The sequence below is a fragment of the Typopeltis vanoorti genome, chromosome 21 (genome assembly GCF_054136105.1).
Source record: "Typopeltis vanoorti isolate ZY-2024b chromosome 21, IOZ_Tvanoo_1.0, whole genome shotgun sequence".
In the NCBI taxonomy this organism is placed as follows: Eukaryota; Metazoa; Arthropoda; class Arachnida; order Uropygi; family Thelyphonidae; genus Typopeltis; species Typopeltis vanoorti.
Genome location: NC_143569.1, coordinates 78,530,321 through 78,553,013, shown reverse-complemented (window position 1 = coordinate 78,553,013; position 22,693 = coordinate 78,530,321). Strand labels below are relative to the sequence as shown.

The 22,693-nt window shown below is 37.8% G+C and overlaps 1 protein-coding gene across 3 annotated transcripts in view; it reads left to right on the top strand.

Annotated features, from left to right (window-relative positions):
* The window catches only part of LOC150095019 (protein deacetylase HDAC6-like), a 694,680-nt gene that overhangs the window by 558,693 nt on the left and 113,294 nt on the right, over positions 1 to 22,693 (top strand). The gene's annotated exons all lie outside the window — the stretch shown is intronic.

The following is a 22,693-nucleotide window of genomic DNA, read 5'->3' as shown; positions in this document are numbered from 1 at the left end:
CCCCCCCCCCCCAACACACACTTCTACTTGTGCTATGCATTTTTTAAAATCTGATAAGTAATATTTTAAAATTATTGCACCTCTTTGAATTTGAAAGTATTTGATCTAATAGTTGTAAGTGACATCTGCTGCAGTGCTAACATCCTAACATTAAAAAGGATCTTTAAAATCGTTCAAAATTTCTTTAGTTGCCTACATAAAAAATTCTTTCTTTCATAGATTGTATTTTCTCCACTCAACTTTATATTCTTTATTGGGGAAGACTGTTTCAGAGCAAGTTGAACAAATCAGGGTTTTTTCCATCGCTATGATGGACAAAACCTGATTTGTTTTTTCAGGAGATCTACTGAAAGAAAATTATATTCTTACATAAAAAATAAAAAACACATTTTACTAGAATCAACCAAAGTTAAATAAGAATGATTGTGTTAAACTATTAAGATTTTGGAATGTTATCTTACTAAACACTCATAGTGTTTTAATTAATTTTTTAAGATATATATGTATTTTTTTCCTCCTCAAATTCATAATAAACCTTGTATTGCTCAAACACTGAGCTTCATGATCTTCTACAACTGTCCTCTAGACATTGATCTCTATAATGTCATTGACTGATGATGACAACCTAGTTACCTTAATTGCTTATAAACATAATTCTGTCTTTTTTCTCACAAAAAAAAATGTTACTTTTGTTTACTAGGCTCAGCACTCAAGATCAAAGGTAAAGGTGCAAACGTTATGAGAAAGAAAGACAGAATTAATGTTTTTTGAAGCAGTAAAGGTGATTAGGTTGTCATTGTCCCATTGATCACCATACCATTGTTCAATGATATGGAGATCAGTGTTTAAGACACTAGTTGTAGAAGATCTTGAAGCTTGGGATGTTTGAGTGTCATAGGATTTGTTGTATGAGTTGGAGGACAATATATACAGGGTGTTCGGGATAAATTTGACATATTTATAATTAATTATATTTTTCCGTAAGTTACATGTATTAACACACACTTCTCTTCATTTAAAAGTTTGGACCCTTCTTCATTCATATACAAGATGTCAGAAAGGATGGATAGCTGGAACCCACCTGAATCATGGAAGAGAATAACTTGTATCATGATGATTCGTGCCCGCCATCAAAATAAGGATATTACGACTGCTGCCCAATGCTCCCTGAATACAGTAAAAACAATCAGGCATGAACTAGAGACTTGCAATGGTGACTACGAGGATGTAGCAAGAAGAAAGATCCCTAGCAGACGATCTGATTGCGTTCGTACAGCAGAATTCCTCGCAAATCTGCAGGAACAGGTGTTGAAGAACCCTGGCATTGGAATTCGGGCTTTGTTCGTGGAGTTGCTAACTGTAGTCAAGCCCTGGATAACAAGGGTAGCCAATGGTAGGCCGTATGTATGGCAGCAGGATTCGGCCCCTTGCCACACCTCTGGGAAAAGTCAAAAATGGTTGTCTGAAAATTTCTACGACTTCACCAGTCCAAATGTTTGGCCTCCAAACTCCCCAGACCTTAACCCCATGGATTATTTTGTATGGGGCGCAGTTGAAAAAGACACCAATCGCACTTCCAGTAATACAAAAGCCCAGTTAATGGATAAAATTAAAACAGTTTTTGCGGCCCTTCCCAGGGAGACTGTAGCATCAGCTTGTTCGAGGTTCCGAAGCAGAATTGAAGCTGTGATCGATGCTAATGGTGGTTATTTTGAGTAAATCTTGTTGATAGTATTGTAATTAACTCTGCCTGTAATGTTTTTTTGTCAATTCATTAAATTTAATAGATACAAAGAAGATTTTCTTTTTCCTTACGAAACTGTCAAATTTATCCCGAACACCCTGTATATATATATATATATATATATATATATGTAGAAACACATGCATACTGGTGTCCAAAAGTTAAGGACGTTTTCATATACATTTCTACCTGTATATGAAAACATTTTCACGACTGCAGCCAAATGTGGACATAAATTTATTGACAACATATTAATAAATTATGTTACACAAAAAATGTGTTATAAATTTCATACAAATTAAATTGCAATATTTTTGGTAAAAGTTACAAATTTCCTAAGAACATAGTTAAGGAATTAGTGTACAGTGCTTACAGAAAACTATGCGGAGAGACATTTCAGTATAGAATATATCCATCCTGAACTGCAATGCAGCTCTCATAGTGTTGTACCATGCTTAGCATTAAGTGATTCAGGAGTTCTTGAGACAAACTGGCCCACTCCTCCTTCAGAGCAAGAATAAGGCCTTGCTTGTTTTCTGGAGGGGAATTTCAAGCAGAATGTATCTCCCTATTGCTTCCCAAATGTATTCTATGGGATTGAGATCTGGGGAGCGTGCTGGCCACTCGATTCGATTAATATTTTCAGTCTTTGGAAGTATCTTCACTGTTCTGTGTATGATGTGGTGTGGCATTGTCATCAGAAGAATTCATAAAAATGAATTCTTCATCTACAGCACGATGGAACAATCAAAAATGACGTTGAAGAACTTCATTTCAATATCGTTCACCAGTTATGGCCCCCTTTTTCCAGAAGTTGTGGGTCAGTGCATCCATTAAGCATAGTGCCTCTCCACACCATGACCATATTTATTCCTTTCAAGAACATTGTGATGGTAAGCCACACCACTTTCATACCAGATCAAGTGTCATCTAGAATCAGAGGAAAGAAAGACTATGACTCTCATCTGTAAAGAGTCCATTAGTGTCATGTCCAGTTTTTATGGATACAACACCACTGAAAACGTTTTGAAAAGCCTATGTGAGCATATTAGCACATAGTTTGCCATACATTTAAAAAAAAAAAAAGAAAAGAGAAAGCAATGACAGTGTTAATTAAACTTTCAAGGGTTCAAAAATTCTTCGAGATGTTTAATAAATATCTTAATAAAATTACTTTCAAAGGTTACTTAATTTCTAATCGCAAACGCCACATAAAAACATTAAACTTATTTTTTGCCAGCCTGGCTGGCTGAGTGGGTAGCGTATCTGCGCTTCAGCCAAAGGGCTGCGGGTTCGAATCCTGCCGTGAGCATGGATGTTTGTGATCGTCACAAACATCCATGCCCATGTCCGGTGTACATCCATGCAAACATCCAAGTGGAAAAACTAGTGGTGGTGGTGGTCAGCAGTAAATGGCGTGGGTGTAGTTGAGGTTAGTTGTAGTCGGTGGATTGAGTGGTGGAGAGGGCTGTAGAGCAGGTGCCCTCCCTCGATGAGTCTATGGACTTCCTGGAGGTTTCAAATAAGAATAATAATAATAAAACATGCCCTACAATGAGCTATGGATAAAGGGATGTAGTCTGTAGATGTCTTGCCATCTGCAAGTTTGTTGAGCACAGTTTGTTGAGATATCTGTGTACCTGTGCTTGAATGGAGCTGACCTGCCATGGTGCATCAATTACGTTTTGCTGTAATAACCAAAAATCTGTCTTCATGCTCCATGGTAGAATAAGGGTGACCTCTTATCAAAGGTCTGGAATACGTTTCATTAGTTTGGAAATTCTGCCTAGAGTCTGGATACAATGCTATATGAAATTCCAAACTCTCTGACAATATCAGTAATTCTGCAGCCTTCTTGAAGCTTTCCAATAATTCTTTCCTGAAATCATCTAGATCAGTGCTTCCCAAACTTCTGGATGTCAGGGCCCCCTTTGGAAAAATTAAAATATTTCATGGCCCCCTCGAAAAAAATCATAATATAGACATATATTATTATAATATTTATTGTATTTATATTCAATACAAAACAAACAAAGCGAATATTGCAAAAATCAAATGCAAATATTACATTTTTAGCATCTTACATACACATTTGACATGGCACATTATTTCATATTTTTATATAGATAGATATATTATTATTGTACATTTGCAGTAAAAGCACATGAAAAGTAAAAAGATTAGTAATAAAGAAAGAATTAAAAACATAAAAGAAGTTTAATAACAATTTAGTGTGATAGGTGTGTTTCAATACTGCTACACAAAAAGTCAATATCAGATGAAATATTTGAAACTGCAATTCTTAGATTTCTGCTTTGAAATTAAACTTATATGAATAAGCATATATTTACTAATATTCATTAAGCGCCGAAATACGCAGGAAGCAAAATTTGTGAACCTGCACCAATATGTGATTTTTTTCAATTAAAATATAAAAAATAACAAAAAATAAATAATAAAAATTAAATGTTTATTTTAAGATTAAAAAACTCTTAGTCTTAAAACATTTTAAATTTGTTTCCATTATTTCACGGCCCCCCTCAACAAAACCTATGGTCCCCAAGGGGGACTCGGCCCACAGTTTGGGAAGCGCTGATCTAGATGATGTCTTTGAGACAATATCAGACCTCCATTCACAACACTTTATTTCTTCACAAAAAGATCTTCCTTCAAACTCTTGCTTAGTGCAGCCTTTTGCTTTTTATCCTGTTGAGTGCTATCACATGACCCCCCTTTGCGTGCACTTCAAAATTTTGAATGTGTACCTGCTTTCCACTTGAAATTGTCAGTTATATAAATTGCCACAAGCTGATTGGTCCGAATTTGCAGTTGTAATCTTTAGAAATAGTGTTTGTCCTTATGTTTTGGACACTGTGTGTGTGTGTGTGTGTGTGTGTGTGTGTGTGTGTGTGTGTGTGTGTGTGTGTGTGAGAGAGAGAGAGAGAGAGAGAGAGAGTATACAGGCGATCCCTGGGTTACGGACGACCTGACCTATGTCGTTCTGTACTTACAAACAGGTTCCCAAGGCTCTCCATCAGGATAATTAATAATTAAACAATTAAATTAATAATTCAGGAACTAGTTTCTTCTGCACATTAAACAAACCCACATGGCCTAAGTGGGTCATTGGTGCGGCATCTTTATGCTAGTGGCTAGTCTCATTGTTTATACATTGCTTACGCATAGCATCACTTTTGTATTCACTCTTTTATTCAATTTTGTGTCTGTGATTACCCTTACGATCATGCCTCCAAAGCGAAGGTCCACTGCAAGCAATCCTTTGCTTGTTTACTGCTTCAAAAATCCAAGAGAACTTTGCTGCATTATTAAAGCAGCTTTTCCCATTATTTGGAAGTCAAATTTAAGGGCCCGTATCACACTTCTCATATTTGAAGATTGGTTCTTGAACTGTTTTATTCCTGCTGTGGAACATTATTGTTCAGAAAAGAAAATTCTCTTTGAAATTCTGCTTGTGCTTGACAATGCTCCTGGACATCCAACATCTTTAGATGACCTTCACCCTAATGTAAAAGTCATATTTTTACCACCCAATGCTATATTGTTACTACAGCGAATGGTCCATGCAGTCATTTGTGCATTTAAGGCTTATTACTTACGGTGTACATTCTTGCAAGCAATCAGGATTATGGAAGATGATGTGATGACCTTGAGAGAGTTTTGGAAAAATTATAACATCTATGATATCATCAGAAACATTGCTGATTCTTGGGAGGAAGCGAAGTAACAGCAATGAAAGGGTTGTGGAATGAACTGTGCCCTCAATTCTGTGATGATTTTTGTGGCTTCACAGAAGAAGAAGAAGAAGACATAGCCGAAGCCAGAAAAGCTGTGGTGGATAGTGGCAATGCACTGCAATTGGACATAAATGAAAATGATGTCATTGACTCTCTAGAGTCCCATTCACAAGAATTAACCAATGATGACCTTATGGAGATAGAGAAGCAGCTGATAGAAACACAAGAACACGAAGAATCAGAAGATCCAGAGCCAAGAACGTTTATGACAAAATATAATTAGCTGAAGCCTTTCATCTCTTTGAAGCAGGATTTCCTAAGCTTGAGGGGCAAGATCCTATCATTGAGCAGTTTACAGAGGTTTACTGTGCAGTTAGTGAGAACATCAGCTGCTATAAGGCCATTTATGATGAAAAAAAGAAAAAGGCTGTTGCAAACAACCCTAGATACCCTTTTCAAGAAACTGACTTCAGTGGTAAGCTCCCCTCCTCCAGCAACAGAATCAAATCCTGATTCTCCAGCACCCGCTCCATCCTGTCCAGCGCCATCTCCATCATCATCTTCCGATTAATGCTTGCTTCAAAAATGCCCCTTCCAGTAAGCAAGACTCACCTAATCCAAAATTAGGTGAGTGTTAACCTTTAATATTCTTTCTTGAAATTTCTCCTATCTAAACTTTTTGTATGAGTTTGTTTTTATGTTCTTTTTGTTTGAATTAAAAGAAAGAGCGCAATAATTTCTGTAACTTATTATTACAGTATAGGGGCATTATTATTATTACCGTATATGTGCTGTTCATCAGGGATCCGAGTTACATACTCCTGCATGTGAGGCACCTATTCGTGGTGAAGGGGACCTCCCAGTGATGGTACTGGCCCTTTTCATTCTTCCTCTTTTTCTTTGCTTTTCTTCCCACATTCTTCGCTCTACTTCTCCTGAGTCTTTTTCACTATCCTTTTTTCCAGACCACTATCACTGGGATCCAACGCCCTGCCGCTGTGTTTGCCATGCAGTGTGACCCATAGACATCCAGAAAGGGGGATCCTGGTAGTCTTGCACTACTTTGGCCCCTGCTTCGGCATGACAGGCAGTCCTGGATGGCCCAGCCATGATCAGGCTAGTGGGCTTGCCTGCAAGGGTCAACAGTATTGCAGTAAACCTCTCACCCCATGGTCCGGGGTCAGGATCCTAGGGTTGCTGTAGTGCCAGTATAGCATCTGGGGTAGCCCTGGCATTCCACTCCTGAGCGCCTGCTTGCCAGGCAGTGGGCATCCATTTGTGGCTCCATGGTGGGTGGAGAGCTCTGGCGCCGAACCAAAAACTTCTTGAGCATGAATCCTTCATCCTCAAATGTTTCAGAGGCCTTAACAAAATTCCAACCAAGTACTGATACTATAGATACAGCATATGGAAACAGAAGTAAGAAATAAAAGACATATGATGCTAGCATAAATGTACCAACATTTCTAGTCATTCATGCTACAGGTGAAAAACCAATAGGGAAAATGTCACCCTTCTTTATTCAAAAAGGTTTGGAAGGACTGGCAGGACCTCCCAAAACTGTTAAGAAATTGCGTTCTGGTGATGTCCTTATGGAAACATTGTGTCAGCAACATTCTGAGAAACTTCTGAGCAACAATAATGGGTGGAATAGAAATTACATTAACACCTCATAAAACACTTAACTCCTCTAGAGGAGTGATATCAGAATGGGATCTCCTTGATGTTCCTGATGAGGAGATATGTTCAGAACTTAAAGATCAAGGAGTGACAGGTGTGAGGTGCATCCTGATACGTAGGGATGGTCGCCTAGTTCCAACCAAGAACATCATCCTTACTTTTGATACAACTAAGCCTCCAACATCTGTAAAAGCAGAGTATCTCAGCTGTCCTGTTAGAATGTACATCCCTAACCCACTGAAATGCTTTAAATATCAGAGATATGGACATGCCCAAACTGCCTGTCATGGTTCTACTACCTGTGCTCAATGTGGTAATAAAGAGCATGATAACAAATCTTGCTGTGCAAAAAAAAGCTAAATGTGTCAACTGGCAGGGAGATCATCCAGCTTACTCTCGTGCATGTCAGAAATGGAAAGATGAAAAAGAAATACAAAGAATGAAAACAGAGCAAAACATAACATACTTGGATGCAAAAAGAAAGCTAGCCACTATCACATCTGCTCTGAGATCCTCTTATGCTGAGAAGGTAACAATTAAGAAAGTGACAGTAGCAACTCAAACTTGTATGTCTGTTCCACCATTTGATAATTTCACCATACCTGCACCTTATGATCACAACTACTTCTCTGTTGAGTGCATCAATCACATGACCTATGGCCTTACTCCAGAGACAACTCCAAAAATGATCCCACTCAATGAAAATCCACTTGTCAAAAAATTATGGCAAAGATATCACTTAAAGATAAACCACCAGATACTCCCACAGAAAAAATGGATACTTCAGTACCCAGTGAAAGTAAACTAAACTTACCAACTGACCCTAACACATCAGACATATTGAATACTCTACCAGAGGAAGAGATGGACACTGGCCATCCATACTTTCCCAAAACAATTGATAAATATAAATATGACAAAGATAAGCCCTCAACCTCCTGAAAACCAGACAAGTCTATAAAACCAAAACAATAGGAAAATTTGTACAATGGAACTGTTGTGTATTTTGCCAGAATATCGATGATATCAAGATTTTGTTGCAGAAACGCAAACCTCTCTGTTTCTGTCTACAGGAAACTTACTTAAGACCCAATGAGGACCTACCTTAAGGAATTTCACTGTTGTATGCAAGGATAGAACTGGAGGTGGTCCTGCTCACGGAGGAGTAGCTATCCTAGTGGGCAGTCATATTCCTTTCCATCAGGTCCAACTTAATACTTCTCTGGAAGCAGTAGTGATTCGCTTCTCCATGGGATTTCTTATTACAATATGTTCAATTTATTTACCACCACGTGCTGAGTTAAATGAAATCAATCTTGATAACCTTATCTCACAACTGTCTGAATCCATACTTTTGATGGGTGACTTTAATGGTCACAATACTCTATGGGGTAGTGCCAACACTAATAGACGAGGTCAAATCATTGAAAGAATTCTTGATAATAATAACCTCTCCCTTTTAAATAATAAATTCAATACTTTCTTCCATATGCCTACCCGTTCATATTTTGCAATTAATCTTACAGTCTGCTCCTCCTCCATTCTTCCACTGCTCATGTGGGATGTGGATTGAAGAGAACATATATTGAAGTGATCACTTTCCTGTTCTCTACACAATGTCTTCAGAGGAACCATGTTCACCCACATGGATACCTATATAGAAAATGGACTAGGCTGACTGCAACACTTTCTCTCATCTTGCAAAATTTAATGCTGATGCCATCAGTCAAACGCCTATCAATGAAGCAGTAAAATATATAACAGAGTGCATTGTCCAGGCAGCAACAGCCTCCATCCCAAAAACATCATCTCGGTTTCCACTCTATTCAAATCCTTGGTGGAACCCAGAATGTCAGACAGCCAAAAAAGATCAACACAGAGCATGGGATATATTTCGTAGATATCCCACCACATCAAACCTTATAGCTTTCAAGCGTGTTCTAGACAAAGCACACTGTGTGAGGCATCAGAGTCAAAAACAATCATAGATCCAATTTACTACATCAATTAATCAAATTACCAGTCCAAAAATTGTATGGGATAAAATCCGGAAAATGAAAGGCAGATATAGAACACATTGTTTGTCTACCTTAGACCATAATGGGAGTGTTATTGCTGATCCATCCATGGCAGGTTTGCACACCATCCTGCAACCTCTCACTTTGTCAGCTACAGAAATCTCACACTCCATCATCTGTCTACCTCCAATAGATAGGCAAGAAACCAGCACACTCTGATTTCTTGCCTATCTATCTATACTGATTTTACTGCTTCAAGAACTAATACCTCTGTTGGCTGTGCTGCTGACTCTATTATCTCCAACCAGATCCTACCTTATTGCAGTAATTATACAGCAGAGTTACATGCCATTCAGCTTGCACTTGTTCATATAAAAGAAAACTGCTACCAAAAGTGTATAATTTATACAGACTCATTGAGCTCTTTACAGGCTATCTCCTCTTCTATGCATAATTCACATCCAGTACTTTATGAGGTGTTACACCTGTTTCACAAAATGAAATGCTGGGAATCCAGCACAAATTCCCAGCCACATTGGAATTAAGGGAAATGAGGCTACAAATGCAGCTGCTAAATCAGCTCAAACTTTCTCCACATACTGTTTGACAGTACCATATACAGACTTCTTCTTCTTCTTCTACGCGTTATTCCCGCTTCCTATGCAGGGTCCGCGTGTTACATAGATGCGACTTCTTGTTGCATCTAAGTAACACGCTTCTTGTTGTCTGCAGTCTGTACCATATACAGACTGCAGACAGTTTATATGATCAAAGCTAATTGCTCAATGGCAGGAAGCATTAACAAACAAATTATATGACATTAAACCTGAAATCAAGCATTGGCATTCTAGTCAACGAATAAAGAGAAGAGAGGAAGTTGTTCTCACTAGGCTCCGCATAGTCACAGTCATCTTATACATTCTTATTTACTGAAAGCTAATGACCCTCCCATGTGTGAAAAATGCAATACACATCTCACTATTTATCATATATTGGTAGAGTGCCAGCACTTTGCATGAGAGAGGAATGAAATTTTTGCCTACCTGGCCAGACCATATACACACAGGCAGATGCTGACAGACTTGGGCAGATTGCACAATGTTTTTAATTTTTTACAAAGAATTAATTTATACAAACACATTTGACTGTAATTTTGTTTATATGTAAATACTCTATTGCTTCACTTAACTTTTGTATGTATATATTACAAAATATGTAATGTTTTGTGATGTATATGTGCAAGAGTTGAGTACTAATGTATATATTATTCATTAGGTTAATTTCTGACTAATCCTGTATTTCTGTAGACTTGTGTTACCTTGTTGTAATTTTGTTAATATGTAAATACCACACTGCTAAACTTAATTTTTATGCATACATAATATATAATAATTCCTCTTTAACTCTGTGTATACTGTAATAACATTTGTAGTAATCTTATATGTAGATACTGCATTCCTTGGCTTGGTGTTGTACATGCATTTTGTTTATTAACTTATATTGTTGTCTAATTATGTACTGTCTTAAATGCTGCAGTAATTTTGTCTATATGTAGATACTGCATTGCCCAGCTTAACTTTTGTGCATATATATGCCGGCCTGGTTGGCCGAGTGGTTAGCATATCTGCTCTCCAGCAAGAAGGCTGGGGGTTCGAATCCCACCGTGGGCATGGATGTTTGTGATTGTCTGTGAAAATAGTGGTGGTGATTGGAGTAGATGGTGGTGGTGTACACAGTGTAGTTGGTGAAGGTATTTGCGGTTAGTGGAGATGGGGAGTTGTTAAGTTGAGAGAGGTGTCCTCGAAGGAAGTCCAAAGACTCGTTGAGAGAGGTGTCCTCTCTCAACGAGTCTTTGGACTTCCTGGAGGTGTTATGTAATAATATTATTTACTAATTTTTTGACTAATTATGTATTGCTGTAGGACACCTTGTATATTTGTGTAATCTTCTTGTAATTTTGTTTATATGTAGATACCACATTGCCAAATTTTATTTTTATGCATGCTTGTTGTATAATAATTCCTTTTTGCCTATTTATGTATGGCTGTAAAAACATGTTATAATTTTAACTATATGTAGACTGCATTCCTTGGCTTGTACACACATTTTGTTTATTTAACTTGTATTGTTGACAATTTTTGTACTACTATAATCTTTAGCCTTGTGTGTTGCTGTGCCCTCTGCAGCAATTCTGTTTCTATGTAGATGCTGCTTTATGGAACCTAATTTTTGTACAGGCATATTGTTTACAATTTTCTTTAACTGCTTATGTATAGTTGTAACCTTAGTATGGTACAGTATGACCTTTGTAGTTTTTGTGCCAAATAAACTACAAACCAACCGAGTTATATACAAATCTGACCTAAAGACGTTCTCAGGAATGCATCTCATCCATAACTCAGAATTGCCTGTATATATAAATTAAAAGTCTGTGTAGTGTTTAGTAAGATTGCCTCTCAAAATCTGGAAAGTTAACACAGCTTCTTATTTAAGTTTGGTTGATGTATCAGAGTAACATCACAATTTTCTTTATTCACTCTTTCTAGTAAAGCATGTTTTTTATGTGAGTGTGCCATTTTATCTCATTGGCTGTCTGGAAGAGCAGATCAGGTCTTGCCCAACTTGCTCCTGAACAGTTTTCCTCATATACTTTTTCCTCAGGACTATGACAATGATCCTCAGTTGTTCAAAAAACTCATCAACAGGTTCCTTCTTTCTTCTGTACCTCTTGCGTACATCACAGTACTGATGTGCTATATGTATTGCAACCACTTGTGTGGGATTGATATTAAGAAAAAAAAAACCTCCTGGAATCTTATGTAATCCTGACATTTTTCTAAGTATATATTCATTGACTTTCCTGTTTGATCTTAATATAATAGTCTATAAGAACAAGAAACCTAATATGCTTCTGGATCTGGACAATGGATCGATTTGGTTTTTAAAGAATGCCAACTTTTTTTACATTAAATCCACTTTTCCCTCCAGTAGAATATAATTCTTCCCCTCCCCCACACACACTTCCTAAGAAGGCATTCCTAAGGTCTGTCCCATACCTTAAAAGTTTATTTAAAAAAGTATGCAGGCTTGAAATCTTTATGTGAAAGACTAAACATATTGTACCTTAGTACTGTAGGTAGGCTAAGGGTTATATGATTATTATTATCTAATCCTTGACACTGCCAAGGAGTCTAAGGATTCATCGTGGGAGGGCACACTACTCCACTAAACACGACTCAGTCTTGCATGCTTAATACTCCAACTACACAATTATAATCAACGCACAGTGCCATCTACCACCCACCATTAGTTATTTTTCTGTAAATTGTGTTATATTCTCTTGGCCAGTTTGTCTCTATGTAGGAAAAACCCAAGTTTCTGGGAGAAAAAAATCTGATATAATTGTAATTTACTTGTTATGTTTGTTAATTTACTTGTTATATTATACACAGTCTTGTCATAAATACTGTTAAACTTCTGCATACATACTTCCACACTGCCTACAGAATTGCATGAGCCCAGTTTGTTTAGTGGTGCTGTGCACAGCCAACATTCATGTGTTTATCAGTAGAGAGAGTTGTCTAGCTGTACAGGTAACATGCAATTGGGAAATTATGAGAACTATGTAGTTGTAATACCACTTCACAAGGTTGGAATGCAGCCACCTGTTATTTTCATCAAGCTAAAAATACTTGGGATGAGTAGGAGTTTGTGTATGGGAATAAAACGCATTGGCAGATTTTTTTAAGTTCACTTGTACAATAAGCAAGATGCTACAGTAAGAACTGGTTGAATTAACTGACTAGCTGCAGGTAGGCAAGGATGCCTACTTTCTCATCTATTCAATATCTAGACTTGGGACATCATGTGTAGCTAGGAATGAGCTGAAGACAGGAATTAGGATGGTAGCAGCAATCTGAGATATGTTGATGATACAGTATTCCTCTGTAACAACAGGAAGGAGCTAGGATGAATTCTTCACAGTTAATGAGATCAACAAGAATAGAAGACATATGGATGGAATGTCTGTCTTCAGAGAGCTGAACAGAAGATATATCAGACTGCCAAAAAACAGGTCAACCATGCTGCATTAGGATACAACAGCTTGTGAGGGCTGTGAAGGCATGCCTCCACCATAATCCTGCAAGTATGTTAAGGATACCAAGCAATTTTAAACCTGGTTTTACTCCATTTTTCCCAAGTAAGCAAACAGACAACAATGTCAAGTTTGCGCCTGCAAGTGATGCAAGACTAGCTGATCCTACAGGTAGTGCAAGACCAAGGCATCTCGTGGTAGAGGTGGAACAAGCTCCGATCACTAATCTTAATATTTACCCTTAATGCCAAAACACATCTCCAAGAAGGGGATGTATGATGTTTTGTATTAAAGGCAAGGGGCCACTACCCAGACCGGTTTCAACTTTTTTTGAGGTCTCATCAGTGGGAGCTAGGCTAGAAATACCAAGATTTAGTAATTCAGAGCTTGTAAGTATTTTACCAAAACAAGTTGCCATAAGGTGTTTTAACCTTATTAAATAAAAATCTCAGGAGGAGATAGATGTAGAAAGTATTTTCTATTTTCTACATAAATACTTTCTACATCTATATCTCCTCCTGAGATTTTTATTTAATAAGGTTAAAACACCTTATGGCAACTTGTTTTGGTAAAATACTTACAAGCTCTGAATTACTAAATCTTGGTATTTCTAGCCTAGCTCCCACTGATGAGACCTCAAAAAAGGTCGAAACCGGTCTGGGTAGTGGCCCCTTGCCTTTAATACAAAACATCATACATCCCCTTCTTGGAGATGTGTTTTGGCATTAAGGGTAAATATTAAGATTAGTGATCGGAGCTTGTTCCACCTCTACCACGAGTTGCCTTGGTCTTGCACTACCTGTAGGATCAGCTAGTCTTGCATCACTTGCAGGCGCAAACTTGACATTGTTGTCTGTTTGCTTACTTGGGAAAAATGGAGTAAAACCAGGTTTAAAATTGCTTGGTATCCTTAACATAATTATACCCAAGGTAAAAATACTTTCTACATATAATCCTGCAAGAATGCAGAAAGTGATGTCGTGAGAGATGAACTTTTCACAGAGAACGATGTCACGTATATTAAACTGATGATCTCGGGGTGAGAGCCTAGTGTCATTCTACTGGACACTTCCTAATACCACAACTTATGCAGCAGAGGGTGATAAAATCAATGGCACTTCTCCAGTGGTACTTCCTCTTTTCCTATCTTTGCAGATATCCTCATCTGCAAAGATATCCTCTTTGCAGATGAGGATATCTCTGTGTTTTTCACAGAGATATCCTCATTTTTCAAGAAATTTTTCACCAATGAATAGTCATTTAATAATAAAAAACAATCAGGTATATACTCCATATGGTCGTACATCACATGCCATTGCACCCAGGGGATTCAGAGAGCTCAATTATCCCACATCAGTGATGATTTGTTGGGGAAGGAAGGGGGGTATCCATGTTGCATTTCTGCGATAAAGGGGTCAAATCCTCCACCAAAGTGTATCAAAACATTGTGCTGGAACTTGTAGTATGGCCCCCGAACAACACCTTGTTTCATGGTAGGCAGTGGACCTTCCAATAGAACTTAGCCCCTGCATACAAGGTGAGGACCACACAAGAGCAGTTAGAGGTGAATGTGCCTGACCACATATCACCATCTGATAGGGTTATTTGAAAGTCCTGACCTGAATCTGTTGAACTTCAAATTGTGGTTGGCAATGCTGGGGTGTTGTTTCTTACAGGCTACTCTTTGAAGTTTGATTTGGAGTTTTGACTTGGCTCGCTTCAAATCAACCTTCAAAAAATCTTTGAAGGTTGATTTGGAGCAAGCAGTGGTAGCATTTCAGTTGCATGTTGTGTGCGCTGCCTTTGATATGTGTGGCCTCACAGGCTTCAGGCATGCGTGAAGGCAAAAGGGGGACATTTCAAACATTGAATGTGCTGCTCTATGCACGTTATACATGTGGTTTGTATGTGCTGAAAGCTGCAATGGTTTACTAATAGATTAAAGGTTTATGCACTGTTCAAGTTGTAGTAGTATGAATGACTAGATTAGGTACATGCTGAGTGAAAATTTCACAGTATATAAGGTTTAGTTTTGTTATATATAAGACAATCTAAAAATATATACATATATTTTTATAATGTGTGCCCACTAATGCATGATGAGAGGACAGAAGATGTTGTACCTTCAGTTCTCTCATCATGCACATGGTGACTTTCAAAGCTAAAAGATAAGTTCTTTTTGAAAGTATTTAACAATAATTAATTTTTTTTTGCATTATTATATTTATGAGTGTTTGCTTAATTAATTAACGATAAGGGTGGTTGTGCTTAATTCTTAAAGCTTTTATTTTTGTTTTATTGATGTGCAAAACAATGTAGGCAATTTCAACGTGTGTGATTTTGTTCTTACTGTGGCATATGCAAAATGCATGCATTTCATAGAATGTGAGATTTATGGAAGGAAATCAAAACTGGGGAATGTGTTTGTCATGTTTTGTGAATGGATGCCAGAAGAGTGAGAGAGTAAAAAGAATGATAGCAGTGAGTTGAAAGACAAAATGTGTGATAATGCAATTGGCTGGGTTGGTGTTACAAGCAGTTTGAGTGACTGCAAGAATGAAATGGTGGAAAATGAAGAGAATGAGCAGATGAAAATGGGGAAAAAGCACACTTATATGGAGTTCTCCACAGAACAAAAATTGAGCTTCAGTGATTGTAGAAATGCCAGGTGAACGGTATGACACAGAAGCGAAAAAAGGGAGAGATGCAAAGGGTTGTTTAGTTTAGTTTAGCGGATGACAAGTGTGGTATGCAAGAAGATATGAGAGAGTTGCAAGTACATGTGAAAAAGAAGCATGAGAAAGTAAAAGCTGTCAGTTCTGTTTCTGTGGTATGATAGAAGCAAGCTCAGACAGAGAGCTATGATCATGAATGAATCAGTGCACAGATTGTGCAGGAGGAATTTGTGAATGAGTGGAGTGAGTTTAGTGGAAGGATGGATTTATATAAGGTGGATGGTTTGCATTTGAATGGATTTGGGTCAGGAGTCTTGAGAAAGTGTTGTTCAGTGAGAGTTCAGAAGTGCAGAGTCAAGGAAACTAGAATGTTTAGAGGTAATGTAGGCGTGTCAGGGCAAAATTACATGAGGACGAAATTACACAGGGAAGAAATTACACAAGGATGAAATTACATATAGATAAAAATACACTAAGAAAAAATTACACAAATGTTCCATTAATTTTATAATACTTTATAAGACCTACCTGTTGACTTTAATTCGATTAAAATATTATTGGTATTTTGTTGTCAAATTAAACACATAAACTTTCTTAATATTGCAAAAATTACTTTTATTTTAAAAAATAATAAAAAAACAAACACCAAGTTATATAAGCTATACAACGTAAAAATTCCAATCATCTATTAGAGTCATAATTTTGTACAATATTTGAAATACGTTGTTTTAACGAAATGTACTTACGATGTCCTGGGTTTCGTTGACTAGTTAAATGCTGCAAATAGTTTGTATGTTGTAAAGATAATTCTTTAACTATGTTATCCAAAAATTTTCCAAACAGTTGGATGGGAACACTGAAAGAGAGCCTTTCAGAAAGTCTGAAAGTTTCTTTCTGAAAGAGAGAAAGTCCATAGTGCCATCCCTCGATACAATTTGTAGTTCTAGCTATACAGTTGGCTGCAGAGTGTCTATGGTTCCAAGTAGAAATATTGAATAGGGGTTGTCTATAAGTGCCGTTCCTGACCTCGAATATATGTACGTTCGAAGTAAAGGAGAACTTGCTCAATTTGTTCATTATATTCGTCTAAATTAGAGAACAGATCAGCAACTTCTAAAAATGTTTCTAACACTTCTTCTTCTGGTAAAAATGCAAGTGATTGTAACATTTTAATGTGTACTGCAAATGACTGATTGGATTCATATAGAGATTTTAGTCCACATTCATTTACTTTGCGTATAATAGATCGTGATAAGTGGAAAAAGCAGCCACCAATTTCGATGTTTTCAAACACGACACGGAAAGCATTCATTGCTGCTGTTTCAAAATCAGTCAAAATTTTTCGTGGTCGAGCTTGAGGAATTTTCTCCAGTAACATGTTCAGCTAAGCAGCTATACCGTGTGAAATGGGAGACATTGGAAAATGAGGCTGTGAGGAAGAATTTTGCAGATGACATTTCCTCCAAGTTCAAAGAGATTCCCAAGAGATTCACTTCCACTCCTCCTCAACATCAGCAGTATGCTGATGTTGAGGAGGAGTGGAAGCTGTTCAGAACAGCTGTCATTGCTTCTGTACTCTCATGCTGTGACAGAAAGTGGCTCGGAGTGGCAATGGGCAGTGAGAAAAGGACACCTTGGTGGAACCAAGAAGTCCAAAAAACTGTCCAGGCAAAAAAGGAGTCCTACCTAACATGGCTTAGGATAAGATCACCTGAGATGTGTTTGCGGTATGCTGAGGCACGAAGCTGAGGCAGTAAAGACAGCAAAGCAGAAGGCTTGGGAATCCTTTGGAGAAAGATTAGACTCATCCTATGCAAATGCAAACAAAGTATTCTGGCAGACCATCCGCTGCCTATGAGGGAGGAAATCGTGCACGGCAAGGGCAATTAAGGCCTCTGATACACTTTTAACAACCGAGAAGGATATCCTCCACAGATGGAGGGAATATTTGAGAGCCTTCTTAACCCGGGTGGCCCAGCAGTTGTGGACATCCAAGAGGTGCAGTTCGGGGCAATGACTAGTCTCACAGCAGAAGAGGTCCATTTAGCAATGAAATTGCTAAAATCGGGCAAGGCTGCTGGCGATGATGAAATTTGGCCCGAAATGATAAAAGCCTTAAATCGAGACGGTGTTCTCTGGCTGACTCGAGTGTGTCAGGTTGCTTGGATATCTGGGCGAGCACCAAAGCAATGGCAGACAGGCATAATAATACCAGTCTTCAAGAAGGGAGACCAGAAGGATTGCAGTAACTATCGTGGCATCTCTCTGCTCAGCCTGCCTGGGAAAGTGTATGCTAAGTGCTTGGAAAGACGGTGCAGGAGCATAGTTGAGTCAAAGTTCCAGGAAGAACAATGTGGCTTTCGTCCTGGTAGAAGCACAACTGACCAAATCTTCACTTTAAGGCAAATCTTTGAGAAATCATGGGAATATGCCAAGAATGTCTACACATGTTTTGTGGACTTGGAGAAGGCATATGACCGGGTTCCTCGGGATAAGCTTTGGCAAGTAGTACAGGAGTATGGAGTGGATGGCCAACTATTAGCTGCCATCAAGTCCCTGTATGAATGCCCAGAGTTTTCTGTCAGGGTAAACAGCACAAAGTCTGAACCTTTCACAGTCTCCATTGTTCTCCGCGAAGGGTGTGTTCTGTCACCCCTCCTTTTCATAATATTTATCGACTGGATTGAGAGGCACAGCCGAGGCAGTGAGTGTGTCAGAATTGGAGGATGTGGCATTGGACATCTGCTTTTTGCAGATAACCTAGTTCTGCTTAGCTCTTCCACAGATGACCTCCAGCAGACCATGGATAGGTTTGTAGCTGTTTATGCAGATGCCGGAATGAAGATCAGTGTGGCCAAAACTGAAACATTTGTGGTCTCAAGACAACCATCCCAGTGCACTCTACATGAAGTGGAGTCCCAATGAGGCAGGTGGAGAAGTTTAAATATCTTAGGTCCATATTCACGAATTATGGAAAAAGGGACGTAGAGCTAGATACTCGAATTGGCTTAGCAAGCTCAATATTGCGGGAGCTTGGATGTTCGGTAGTATTGAAGCGGGAGTTAGGCTAGAAGGCAAAGCTGGCTGTTTTCAATACAATTTATGTCCCCATCCTCACCTATGGTCATGAGAGTTGGGTAATGACCGAAAGAATGCGGACACGAATCCAAACGGCTGAAATGAGGTTCCTTCGAGGGGTTGCAGGGCTGACATGACTTGACAGAGTCAGAAGCTCTGCAATACTCAAACGTTGCTTCTCCGTGTTGAGAGATCACAGTTACATTGGTACGGGCACCTGGTCAGAATGCCACAAGAGATGCTCCCTCAGCAGGCCCTCTTTGCCCAGCCAGAGGGTGGGAGGCCACGTGGAAGGCCAAAGACTCTCTGGATAGATTATATCCAAAACCTTGGGTTGACACGTTTGGGAAACCCACCAGAACACTTGAGCTTGGTGGCAGAGGATCATGACCATTGGAAGTTCCTCTTGCAGCTGTTTCCCCCACAACCCAATTAGGAAAGGTGGGCCTTGAAGATGTATGTATGTATGTACATGTTCAGCATCTTCACGTATATTTCTTCCTTTTTCTCTGGTAGAAGAGCCAGTAGATAAGGAAAAGCGATGCCTGAATCATATTGGACACGGATACTGTATAACTGATAATATATTTCTGGAACCACTTTAAATGTACCATCTGCTAGCCAAAAATCGTTAACTACAAGTTGATCTAGAAGAGTCTTGTACCCAATTAGTATACCCAATTAGTATTATACATTCTGGATCTTCTGCCCCGGAATCATGAATAATCCATTTAGAGTATTTCTCTGGTATTTCAAAGTTTTTGTTATCTGGATTTGATGGAACGTTTCTGATTGTTTTAGCTTTGGATCTATTTAATCGCCTTGTCATGGAGCTCTTCTTTGGTAGGCACATTTTTAATCCGTCTGATACAGTCACTAAATTGTTAGCTATAATTGCACGAACCATTGCACCTGGATTCGACATTTTTCTTTTCATTTGATTTGCAAGTTGATGAGCTTCAGATTCAAAAGTCCTATTAACATGACAGTGTTCTGAAGACTCACGGATAATCTTGTTGTCTCTGGTATGGAGCAGCGATCGACAATGTAAAGTTCTAAACTTTACACAACGCCAATGAATAGTTCCGATAGCAGTTTCACGGTGACGAACAAACTTGAATCCTTTGTAAATTATAATTTGACCACCTTTATTACTAATGCCGTACTCAAAATCAGCCATGGGTAAATTAAAAATTAATTTAAAAAAATTAATCACGAAATTTATTAACTCGCACGTTATACACTAGTCGTATTACGAGTCACTAAACTAGAACTGAAGAATGTAAGACAAAAATTTACTTATATACCTTCACCCAAACAATTCTTAGCAATTCTTGAGCAGCTCATGGTGATTAACAATTGTCGATTAGTGATTTACCCCTTGTTGGTTATAAATTTTGTACAATTTTTGGTAAATTTTATTTTATGTGTAATTTCTTACTTGTGTATTTTTTCCTTTTAATTTTTTTCTTAATGTAATTTTCGAAATTACCTGTGTAAATATTTTTCTATTTTTCCTTTTAATTTTTTTCGAAATTACGAAATTACAAAATAATTTTTTGTTTAATTTCTTATATGTGTAATTTTTTTCTTTGTGTAATTTCTTCAATGTGTAATTTTGTCCCTGTGTAATTTTGTCCCGTGTAATTTTATCATGTAACCAGTGTAGGTTAGTGCAGGTGCAGGCACCCTAGAGTGATCACATAAGAAATGATATTCCTTTGTTGAATATCATTTCTTTGTTGAAATTGTGATAACATCTTGGCAGAATGGTTGAAAATGAAATTGAAAATGCTGTCAGAAAACTAAAACCACATAAAGCTGCAGGAATAGATAACATTTTGGCAGAATGGTTGAGGGCTCTTGATGAAGGAGGACTGAAAATTCTAACAAAATTATGCAATAATATATACTAGACTGGATTTCTACCCAAAGATATTAATCACCCAATTTTCGTTCCAATTCCCAAAAAAACAAAAGCTACAAGATGTGAAGAGTTCAGGACAATCAGCCTCATCAGTCAAGTAACAAAAGTCCTCCTATACGTTATTCTTGAAAGAAATAAAAGAAAAATAAACATAGAAACAAATGATACACAAAGTGGCTTCAAGGGAAATGTAGGCACAAGAGAAGGTATTTTCAACGTCAGAACCGTCTTAGAAAGATATCTAGAAAACAAAAAGATGTGTACCTCTGCTTCATAGATTACAAAAATGCATTTGACAATGTCCAACATGAACAGTTAATTGAAATCCTTTCAAAAATAGGCATGGATGAAAAGACATTAGGCTATTAACTAATCTTTACTGGGAACAGACTGCATCTTTGAGAATAAATAGAGAGACCTCAGAAGAATTCCCAGTTCAGAAAAGTGTGAGACAAGGCTGTGTCTTTTCTCCGATTCTCTTTAACCTGTACACAGAAGAAATATTTAATAAAATTAGCAACCTCAAAGGAATCACTGTAGAGGGGAGAAATATTAATAACCTAAGATATGCAGATGACACGGTTCTTCTAGCTGAAAACAGATATGACCTCAAAACTCTTATAGATGAAACCCTCAAGTACAGCGAACAGTATGGCCTCAGTTTCAACTTTAAAAAGACAAAAATCATGATAATTTCAAGAGAAAAGGAAATACCAAAAATATGCATCAATATAAAAGGAAATAAATTAGAAAAGGTGCAAACGTACATGTACCTCTGACACTTGATCACAGAGAATGGCATGACAGAAGATGAAATTAGAAAAAGGATTGAAATTGCAAGATCAACTTTCAACAGTATGAAAAATCCACTAACATCTAGAGAATTAAATCAAGAGAATGAAAACAAGACTTAGAATCTCCAAATGCTACATATGGTCTACATTATTATATGGAGTAGAGACATGGACACGTTCCAATCTGTGAAAAAACTGGAGGCCTTTGAAACGTGGATGCTGCGAAGAATTATGAGGATATCATGGAAAGACAAATGAAGAGGTACTAGAGATGGCAGGCGTAAACAGGAGCCTGATGAAAGAAATTAAAAAGAGAAAAGTCAGCTATTTTGGACATATTCTGAGACATAACTGCCTACAAAGGACACTTCTCGAAGGAACTGTTGAGGGAAAGAGAAAAAGACAAATACTAGAATGGATGAAAAATATAGAAGACTGGACCTATCTCTCATATGAGGAATGTAGCAGGGAGGTGCAGAATAGGACATGGTGGAGCCACATGGTAGTCAATCTCCTGGAAGGAGAAGACACCTGACAGCACAGGAACAAATAATAATAAAACAACCTTTGTCATTGCTGACTGACAGCAGTTTTGCATGCTGTGGCATAAACTGTACAGTTCAGTTGTACTGTATATTTCATTATTAGTCCAAACTGTTTTTAAATAGTTCAAGTTTAAAAAAAGGCACTATATTTCATTTTATTCCCTATATATGTTAAAGAATGTTTTTTTAACCTCATCATCATCATAACACTAAATACGGATATAGACCATATTGATCTGTTCCAGTCTCATTATCCATCCAGTATCCTTTTTTGAGGTCTACCCTGCCTTCTCTTTCCAATTGGCTTATATTTTAGTATTTGTTTTGGATATTAGGTGTGGGCTATTCAGTTTACATGTTCAATCCATTTTTGTTTATAAT